At 43.3% G+C, this 10,832-nt stretch overlaps 1 long non-coding RNA gene across 1 annotated transcript; it reads right to left on the bottom strand.

Moving 5' to 3' along the window:
• Positions 1 to 639: 639 nt before the first annotated feature.
• On the bottom strand, positions 640 to 7,491 carry LOC135366037 (uncharacterized). Its single transcript, XR_010414065.1, has 2 exons — positions 6,956 to 7,491; positions 640 to 1,122 (listed from the first exon to the last, which is right to left on the bottom strand). It is a non-coding gene; the product is annotated as an uncharacterized LOC135366037 (long non-coding RNA).
• Between the last annotated feature and the right edge of the window lie 3,341 nt (positions 7,492 to 10,832).

The raw sequence follows: 10,832 nt of genomic DNA, 5'->3' as shown, positions 1-10,832 counted from the left end.
AGCATACAATGGCGTCACATCGGAGATAATCAAGTACTAAGTGGGCTCGGAAGACATCGCATCGCTTGGTAGCTTATTCAAACAAACGCACCATGGTGGGGGGGATTTTATGAAAGGCTGATAAAATCTGTCAAACAAGCCGTAAGAAGGCAATTGGATAAACTCTGGACCACTATCGCACGCATACGAAGACCCCGAAGAAGTTGCGCCACTAAATTTTATGAATGTTATGATACGTGTATGTTTTTATATTACATACAGGGTGTTTTTTATTCGTTCCATCATTCTTCACATCATCACAGCAAGCACCGCCTCCGTAGAAAATGTGAAGAAATCCAACATGGCCATGATTGTCATAGGACTCTTCAACACGGATACCAAGCAGCTAGCCCCAGGTCAACTGGTTCGCAAACTTTATGAAAGAAGTGTTCTGTTTGCACATATCCAGTGACCATAAAATTCCCATAGCGAATACGGAAACTGTTTTCGATTGTGTCTTCGTCAGGGGCATAGACAACTTACTGGTTGCCAGTACGTCAGCTACTTCACGGCTCGTTACTGTCCATCGTCGGAGAATGCCCACAATCAGCTCATAAAGGCTATTGCGTTCCAATGAAATGTGCACAATGCGCAGCGATATCTGCCATACATTCACTCTTTATTTTCATTCAGTCTTGGCGTTTTCATTGGAACATAGTACAGGAGCGCTGGGCTGCCGCACGATTTTAAAGCAGACCCATGTTTTAAGCTGATAATCGTGAATAAATTCGTGCTTCTACACTACACTGACCTGCTACTGAGGTCCTGCTATCACAGATGGATTGGCGTGTTTAATTTTAATTAATCACAACTTTCTCCTGCCAAAAAGGTTCCATCGCTGTTTTCTCACCAACAGAGTGGTATACCGACGCTGATTTTCAAGCAAGTAACAATACATCCTCGACGAAATGTTGCAGGAATAACATTACAAACGCTTGCACAAAATGTGATACGACATATGCCGCGTTTCCAGTGTTGCCGCGGCTGACCAGGGCCTGCCATATGCGTCGAACGGTGTTCGTTTTCAAGGTCTTGCATTGCATCGACACTGTTTGGTGTAGGATCCGTGCCTTCCGGGTATTTCTGCAACAAAAACATACGCTGTACTGAACGACACTATACCTCTGCACGTTGTCTTCCTCCTGGAGTATTATACCTTCTACCAGAAGACATTCGTCACGCTATGTGAACTCACTTTCAACTGGTTTCGTTATGAGCCATCCCGTTTTCAGCTCAGTTTATTTGATTGGTATCAGATTGACTTTTCTTACATCTATATCATTTGAAACAATAGGGGAAACAATAGGTTCAAATATATACACGGTGTTTCAAAAAACGTGTCATTCGGACTTTATAAAAAAAACGTGGCGACGGAAAAATACGGGGTAAACGGCATTTGTGTGGCAACTGAATTTGCCATCTTGCAAAAATATTTTGATGTGATTTTAATTAAAAGAAATTGAATTTCTTTAATTGAACTCCAAAATTTCCCAAGTCAACCTAACGTGTTTTTTTTGTTTTTTTTTGTTTTTTTTACAGAATTAGAGAGGCCGTAGCGAACTTAGTCAGATCCACCAAGAGATCCGCTCAGTATTGCAAATGGAACTGCCAAAAAAAAAAGTTCCGAAATTGAGGCTTCAAAGTTTCGGGTATTCAACGGTGCACCAAACCAGTCGCAAAGATGGCCGGAGACGAGGACATGAGGAGAGGAGAGGAGGACATTACCGAGACAAAGTGGAAACAGCCACACCCAATCGAGGGTATTACCGCGGTAACCGACGTTATCAGTGGCTGGGGACTGACGGACGGTATGCACGTTGATAAGGGCGGAAGGCGTGATTATGTCCTTGTTCGCATAGGAGGGATGGTATTTGGGTGGAACGAAAAGTAAACGTAAATATCATCAAGCGCTCCTCGCACGGGAACGGTTTTGCGGCTGTCAAATTTTTGTACAAATCATCTGAAAAAACCTGTGATTTCGTTTGGAATACTGTGCTATGGCCATTGGCTTCCGAATTCATCAAGGAAAACGTTACCTCTGCTTGGCTAATTTTCGAGTTCGATTAGCAAAATTAGCTTAATTGATGTGTGACGTGAATGCACACGGCCTGAATATGTGGCAAAAGTCTGTGTGTGTGTATCCCAAGTAGTTTCATAATTTTCTGAAGTTAAACCTATTTTTAGAAATGTAATGACACTTTCTCATTGGACAACGGCGCGTCAAATCAGTCGCAAAGATGCGTGGAGAGAGGGACATGCTCCTGCCCCCATGAAAGAGAGAAGGTCGAAAAAAAAAAAAACAGGGCGGGAAAAAAGGGGCGGAATGTCACCCGCCTTTTTATCGGCGCGTCTCGTGTTGCACACCGGTCCGGCGATAAATTGTTCTAGCCTCATGGGGGCAGGAGCATGTCCTGCCCTCCGCGCATCTTTGGGACGGGTTTGGTGCTCCGTTGAACACCCGAAACTTTCAAGCCTCCATTTCGGGACTTTTTTTGGGCAGTTCCATTTGCAATATCGAGCGGATTTCTTGGTGGATCTGACTAAGTTCGCTACGGGCTCTCTAATTCTGTAAAAAAAAAAAAAAAAAAAAAACACACACACACAAACACAAAAGAAAACGTTAGGTTGACTTGGGAAATTTTGGAGTTCAATTAATGAAATTCAACTTCTTTTAATTAAAATGAAATGAAAAGATTTTTGCAAGGTGGCAAATTTAGTCGCCACACAAATGCCGTTGACCGCATATTTTTTCATCGCCCCGTTTTTATTAAGTCCGAATGACATGTTTTTTGAAACACCCTGTATGAAAAATCCAACTTCTAAAATAAACTTTCAACAATAAATCATGTGCACATCCACGACATCAAAGTAAGCTAGGAAAAATACCCTTAGCAAAATATTTTAACTAAATATTTTTGTCTGATCCGTGGGCAACGGAAATGTGCAACGTTAAGAGCGCGCTTTTTGATCTTGGTGCACGACATTCACCCTGGAACGATGACTTCGCTATTCGCTCGATTATTCGCTGCGCTGTGATTGTGCATATCTAGGCCGCGTACTTCATATACCGATGTTTCTTTTGCACGAGATGGTTCCTACTCGCTAAAATACAGATTTTTCCGTTGTGAGTAGCTCACACGCGCTTCGGCAAGTGCGTTATAGTTAACAAGTGTTACACTTTCGATCCCACTAGCGAGAATCGAAAAGAGCAATTGTATTTCGCTACAACAAGAAAGTCGCCCCCGCTGCTTTCCTATTCGAAAAATGTCTTGAGGAGAAGCTGGGAGATGATGTTCTGAGGTTGGAACACATTGAAAGGGCAAATACACGCAAAGCCTGCTAGCCGGAGGCGTGTTAGCTTAGCTCAATTGGTAAGAGCCCTGAATCGGTAATTCAGAAGATGTGGGTTCACTCCTTACAGCTGGCTAAGTTCGAGCGTCAAGTTTATGGAGTTGTAGTACAGCAGCAGCGTCTCCGAATATCATCCGCAAAAAACTGTACGAAGCAGCGAGGCGCAGAGAGAGAGAGAGAGAGAAAAAAAAACAGAAAAATAGAGATAGAACAGTTGTGTACAAGTGTCACTGTATACATTTTTTTTTAATTATTGCTCTTTCTCTTATTTTCCCTTTTCTTCTTCTTGCTTTTTTCTTCACGTTGAAAATGTAAGCAAAGACAACAATACAATGTGTAAATAGACAGTTTCAGTGCTACTGAACATTGGGATAATCGTTCGTGAAGATCTGTGTGCTAAGAACCTGGAACGCTTTTCAAATTTTCCGCGCCCGCTTTGGAAGGGCAGCTATTTCTGTTTTTGTGTCAAGTGAAGTTTTTCAGTGATCAGTTGCGGTTTGCGACTTGATTTGAGCTTGGGTCCCCTATCCGTGACCAACGAGACTTTACTGCACTCGCTCGCGGGGGAACATGGGGCATGATAGCTGGGTCCGCACCCATCTTTACAAATCAGACGCGTTTACATGAACTCAATAGCGGCATGTCGAGTTGGCTTGTCGAGGTCGTCTCGCTCATTTAAACACTCTCGGGTCATGTTGAACCAGCGTCGCGTTGAGTCAGGTGAACCCGAAAGCCGGGGAAAGTTGACCCGACCCGCTCGGGCTAAGACTGAACCCGCTGGGCGCCCCAGCATCACGGCGTCTTCTGTGAAGATGACCTCCAGACATGTACAAGATACTCAAAAATGTATTTAAGATAAGACAATAAATACTAACGTTAGAATGTAATTAAGATAGAGTATAGATACATGAAAATTTAAGTAATTAAGATACAGCACAAAATACATCAAAATTAAATTCAAAGTAAATTCAATGAAGATACTATTTATCCTTGAACGCAAAAAGTCACCGGTCACTGGTCAATGCGGCTAGTCGCCGCTATGTGACATGAATCACCTAAACCCCGCGCACTACGCAAGCCGCCGCTGTGTGTTAGAGGTCATCTAAACACAAGTCTAAAAAAAGGATGACAAAGAGATACCACATAACTCCACTAAGTATATCTGACCCAGAACAAAGCAAACTTCTAGCAGGTGCCTGCTCGGCGAGGTCAAAATTCGGCGTCACCGCGTCAGGGCAATCATATTAGAACCCTCACTCGCCAAGGATTAGTACACACTGGGCAATATCTCTAAATGGAGACTTCCAAGAAGGGTCAATGTCCGGGTCAAGTCCGAGGGACTTCGGATATTTCCACTGAACAGCAAGATAATGAAAAGACAAGAGGAACTTTGATGAGAGCGAGATCCAAAATACGAAATTAGAGTTTTGAGTAGAAAATACAATAAAATGTATTTTAAATAGAGTACAAATACACAAAACAAAAAGTATTAAGTAGAGTACCAAAATACCGCAAATTGTATTTAAAATACAGTATTTTCTACAGTCTGCCTCCTACAGTCTGCCTCCATCCTGTCAAAGTCTCCGGTTTGACGGAGAGCTGGAAAACATTTTTGTAATATCATAAATATTGACCCATTGTACGCACTGCATGTTAATGACACAGCCGCGCTTGACGCAAGATGGCGGCGTGGCTCAGTGTCACTGCTCTGCTGCCTATTTAATGCCTCTAGTTGGCTTCACAGTGGTCGGACACGGAGGAAAGAAAGTTCACCAACGGCTATATATAACCATGTAAGAGAGGCGCGTATAGGTATGAACCTTATAAATGTTTTCTTCTGCATCCTTCAACTTCATCGTTGCCACTTGTGAACGATGTCCTTTGCTAACAGCATAGGCAGCTATCGCACATTGGGTCACTGCTATGTGTTACTAATGCTTCCTCTCCAACACGCATACTTTACACTCCAAGAACTGTTACTCTGTGGTGTTCATAACATGAATTCGTGCAAGCTAGTACTGGTATTTGGTTATTGTGCGAAACCTTCATAAAGATGAGAGACAACGACGAGATTCAGCAGATATGAAGGCATTCATGATTATATGGTACTGGAAGTATTACAAACCAATTGCAGCGACTCTTCCAACAGGTGACATCACATTGCTAAGCTATAGGGTTTGATAGCTTTCGATGTACTCGCTGAAGTAGAAAGGTACGCCACAATTGAATGGCATGACCTCATTATCTGAACCATATCTATATTCGGGAGATTGTATGCAATTTATATTTCAATCAACTTACATTTTCTACGTCATGAGTCATGATCTTAGGGCGGAATACAACAACGCACGAACGTGGCAACCGTACATAGTTTACTACTACTAGTATAGTACTAGTAGTACTAGTATAATACTACAAGTATAGTTTACTGTAAGGGGGGAATGTCGACGGGAAATGTTCTTTTTGCTGCCGACAGACGCTGCCGCGTCATTCAGAGACAGCTAGGGGGAATGCCTCACAAAGTGGGTTGGTCCAAATATTCTGGCTTCATCAGTGGTTCTCCTTTCCCACTCTTCAGCCAACCAAATTTTCCGTACATCCGGAAGCCGAAATCTGCTTGAAGATTCTAAGCACGAGAGGGAGATATGAACCTTGAGAGAACTGATGTCCTGAGGCTGGAACACCATAGAAGGACAAACACATACAAAGCCTGCTGGCTAACCTTTTCAGTGACTTTCATCTTTCATATGAACCTTGTCAAAAAGAAATGGCTCGTAAGAGTCCCTTATCACGCCATTAACCGTTTTTTAAACCTTAGTCCATCTCATCCTTCTTACATCTTTTTTTAATCTATCCTTTTGTTGCTGATTGCCCCCCTTTTCTTTTTCCTTTTTTTGTTTGCGTAATAGGAAGTCAACATCCCGTTTGGCTGACCCTTCATCAACCTTTTTTGTCTATTCTGATAAGATACCCCCGTATCATACTAGAACATGCACGTGGGACAAATGGACAGATGTCTGAATGAGCGCCTTCCTGCACTCTAAAAAAAAAAAAGAACTTCACCGCATAGCACGTAGTTGCTCCAATCATTGCCGCCAACGATAGGGCTATCGCTTTTGATTCGAGGAGAGAGGGAGGCGTACGCCCTTTTATGGCAATTGTCCTATACCCAAATTGTCACAAAAAGGCGTACGCCCCCTTCTCTCCTCGAATCAGAAGCGATAACCCTATCATTCGTGGCAATGGTTGGTGCACAGCGCGCTCTACGGTAAAGCTTTTAATAATTAATAATTAGCATGTATCTACGATTTCGATGACTTAATGAAAGCAAGATTTGCACTGACACGTACCTGATCTTTTTTAATGCTTTCTGAATTCTGTTAGATATCATTCTGGAAGTACGATGTTAGGCAACCAGGGTTAATGTGCGTGGCGCACACCTTTAAAGGTGTGAAGAAGTTTACAGTGATGGCACAAATCAGACACAGCGTGACATGAGAGAAATAACAAAGATTGAGACCTCGGTCCCGAGCAAGACGAAAATTGACTAGATTTTGTCACTTACGTGTTCGTCCTTCGTTACGGCGGTCTTGCCCCGATATGAGCCTTGTATGGCGTTGCATGAAAGCAACGTGTAAAAAAAAAAGCCAAGACATAAGCCGGCAAACTGCATCTTGTAGCGGTGAGACTTGCGTTGTGAACGCTAGATCAGTGGTTGGATTCTTATAAAGCATCTCACAACGGTTATACTAAACAAGAATATTGACGTCAGTGGTGGCAAAAACTTCCATATAAGCGCATGTCCGAAAGAACGTGAGCACACGTTATGCTGGCGTGTTCTATGTGACGCGTGTTTAGCCAGCCGGATTCATGTGTATGTAACGTGTCCGTATAGACAGAACGTGCTTCTCAAGATTTGCTGCCCATCAAAAATGTATAATATCGAGTCCCAACCACGCTCCTCCGGGGAGGTGGGGAAGATAAACTGTGAACGGTTGTACTTTAATGTATATGGTCAACACTCCTGACTGTTACACAGCATAACACGGGACCAGCGATATTTACGTTAAAATGAGCTCCGGCCTGTCTTTCAAACAAGGCTGTTTACGGATCTCCATCTTTGCACTGGTAATCAGAAACGTTTAACCATCACTTACTGCGCAGGCGACTATATGACTTTACATCAGCACTGCATGGACTTTAATGCTTACTGTTCGTCAGAAGATGAAAGGAGCATTCGTCAAGGTGTCTGCATACAAGAGAACAACTTCTGCAAAACTGCTGAGGGCTGTGAGGAGTCGACAAATCGAATTATGCGCACAGTGGCTGGATGTTATTTATGGCCAGTCATTGTTTAGAAAAATGACAGAGCATTGAGGCCTTCCGAACATTTTTTAGAGGCGCCTCGAATCTCGACAGCCGAAGGTAATTGAAATATGACGGAAACTGAACGGGGGGGGGGGGGGCAGCCAGGGGATAAATTTCGTGTGCACACAGAATGGGCAACAAAATGACAACAGACCAAAAGTCATACAGCAATATTTACCTTAAACTGTTTCAGATGGACACATGCCCTTGAACACCAGAATTAACAAATCTGGGGGCTTAATCGCTTCATCGTCGTTACGGTCGTTACAAGCTAACGAGTGGCGGGAAATTCAAAAAAGCGGGCGGGAAATTTAAAAAGGTGGGCACGTGATAAAACACGTGCACGGCGATCTTCGCGCGATACGTGAAGGCCGTGGTACACGTCACGTGCAATGTGTCACGTGCCCGCCTTTTTGAATTTCCCGCCACTCGTTAGCTTGTAACGACCGTAACGACGATGAAGCGATTAAGCCCCCAGTTATCATTTCCTGAGCCCCGGACGTATAATTGACCGTATGTAATGCCAATGACAGTGAACAATACATCGACAAACGAGGGTAACGGTTCCGCTGACGTCACCTTCAGTCCTGCTCCTAAGGGACGGTTATTTCGACGAGAGAGTGGTAACTGCCGTGGTGGTGGTGGTGGTGATGGCGATAGGGCTTGCCGTGCGCGCCTATAGCATCACTTCCCAGACCAATAAGATGTCTTTTGAGCTGAAGCATTGATCTATTGTGCCGTAATGGGGACAACGAATGAGAGTGGGCTTTCCGTGACCTGCCATACACTGTAAACACAGAACTTCACCGCATAGCACGCTGTGCGCAAACCATTGCCGCGAATGATATGATTATCTCTTCTAATTCGAAGAGAGATGGGAGTACGCATTTTTGTGGCAATTACCGTATTTCTAAATTGCCACAAAAAGGCGTACGCCCACCCGTCTCTTCGAAACAGAAGCGATAATTTTTTTTATTTTTCATTTTTTTATTTTATTAATACTGTAAACCAATATGTGGCCCAAACAGGAGTGGCATACATGTTTGACACATACTCAACAGTGGACAACTAAACAGAGCTCGGTAAATTGACCCATCAAAACACGATCATACACTATATCAATTAAATCAACTTTTTATCAACACCACAAGGCATTCTATTGAGAACAAAAATAAAATTGCTCCACGTTACTTATAAAATTACCTGACTCGAAAACACTTCCGGGCAATGAATTCCAATCTTCTATCGTTCGAGGAAAGAAACTATATTTAAATGCATTAGTTCTTGCAAAAATTGGTGCTAGCATTTGTTCCCGCTGACTATGTCGTGCTCTTCTCAACAAGGACGGTTTCAGAGAATTTGGTAAATTTAATGCGACATTTCCCATCAGACCCTTACGAAGAAATAATATCAGACTAATTTTTCGGCACAGTTCAAGTGTCTGGACGTTGTTTACCTGCATCAGCTTACTAGATGAGTCAGTTCTTCTGTATTTCCCAAAAATGAATCTTATGGCTCTTCTCTGTACCCTCTCCAGTAGTGTAATATCCCTTTTCTGATACGGGTCCCAAACTACTGCTGCATATTCAAGTTTTGATCTAACAAATGTGTTATGTGCGAGTAGCTTTGTTTGTGCCGGTGCACATTTAAGTTTCCTTTGTATAAATCCTAATTTCTTCAGGGCTAATGCACAGATGTCAGAAATGTGATCAGACCACGTTAGTCTACTATTGATTGTCACATCCAAGTATTTATACTTCTGTACTTGGTATATTTCTTGACTCCCAAGCAAATATGGGAACACAATCGGTAATTTTTTTCTTGTAAGTCGCATCAGTACTGTCTTGTCCAAATTAATCTTCATTCCCCATTGTCTACACCATTCTAAAACTGCTACCATAGAATTCTGTAATAATAAATGATCAGCATGGCTCGTGACCTCCTTAAAAATCACACAATCATCTGCAAATAGCCTTATTGAAACACCTTCTGGAATCACAGTAACAATATCATTGATATAAATTAAGAACAACAACAGTCCCAATACGCTTCCCTGAGGGACACCGGAACTAACAGCACACATGCCTGAAGGACGATTACTAATTTATAATCATATAATATAATAATCATATCATTCGCGGCAATGGTTGGCGCACAGCGTGCTATATGCGGTGTGAAGTTCTGTTTTTACAGTGTACGTTTGTTTCCGTAGTATCCGTGGCCAGGGCTTTCCCTTTGTTGCTACTGCTTTCGCCTCCCTACACCCTAAAAACAAAACTTCACCGCATATATAGCACGCTGTGCGCCAACTATTGCCGCGAATGATATGGTTATCGCTTCTGATTCGAAGAGAGAAAGGTGGGAGGCCTTTTTGTGGCAATTTGATTACATGAAAATTGACAGAAAAAGACGTACGCAAGAATGCAAAAATACGTCTACACACAGTGCGTCTGCGTTTGCATGTACTGTACCTATCCTTTTCTATACCGTACCGTCACATTTTAAAGCTGCAAGGCTAACGCCCAGTAAATCAGCTTTGAATTGTGGGGAACACTCTGTCAGATAAGAAAGCGGGTTGTGATCCGAGACCACAAAAGACAAAACAGCCAGTTGTCAAAAAGCCGGAACGACCAGATTATGCCGTAAGCCCCACCAGCTCCGGTGGCGCAGCGGTAACGCGTGCGCTTGGAGACTGGGAGGTCCGCGGTTCAAATCCGGCTGTGCCGTCTGGGGTTTTTCCTGGGTTTCCCTCAGATGTGTAATAGGCGTATGCCGGCACAGTTCCCCTGAAGTCGGCCCATGGACGCAGCTATCCTCCTTCCACTTCACCCTTTCCTCTCCACCACCTTTCCCTTCCCGAGAAACATGCCGCCTAATCAGGCAGGCAGACCTCTCGGTTCCTCCCAACGACACTCCTCCTCCTGCCCCTTTTTCGATAGGCGCCTACCTTTCTTGCCTATAGGAGAAATCTTGCAGCTGGCGAATGAGATTGGCAGCTCCCGCCATTTGGTGTGGAAATATATAATGCATAAAGCATTCTTGTGTCCTCTAGCTGAAGGTGGTCTAATGGGGCC

This window comes from Ornithodoros turicata, chromosome 8, assembly GCF_037126465.1.
Source record: "Ornithodoros turicata isolate Travis chromosome 8, ASM3712646v1, whole genome shotgun sequence".
Lineage (NCBI taxonomy): Eukaryota > Metazoa > Arthropoda > Arachnida > Ixodida > Argasidae > Ornithodoros > Ornithodoros turicata.
The sequence above is the reverse complement of the archived record's forward strand: the minus strand, read 5'-3'. Positions and strand labels throughout refer to the sequence as shown.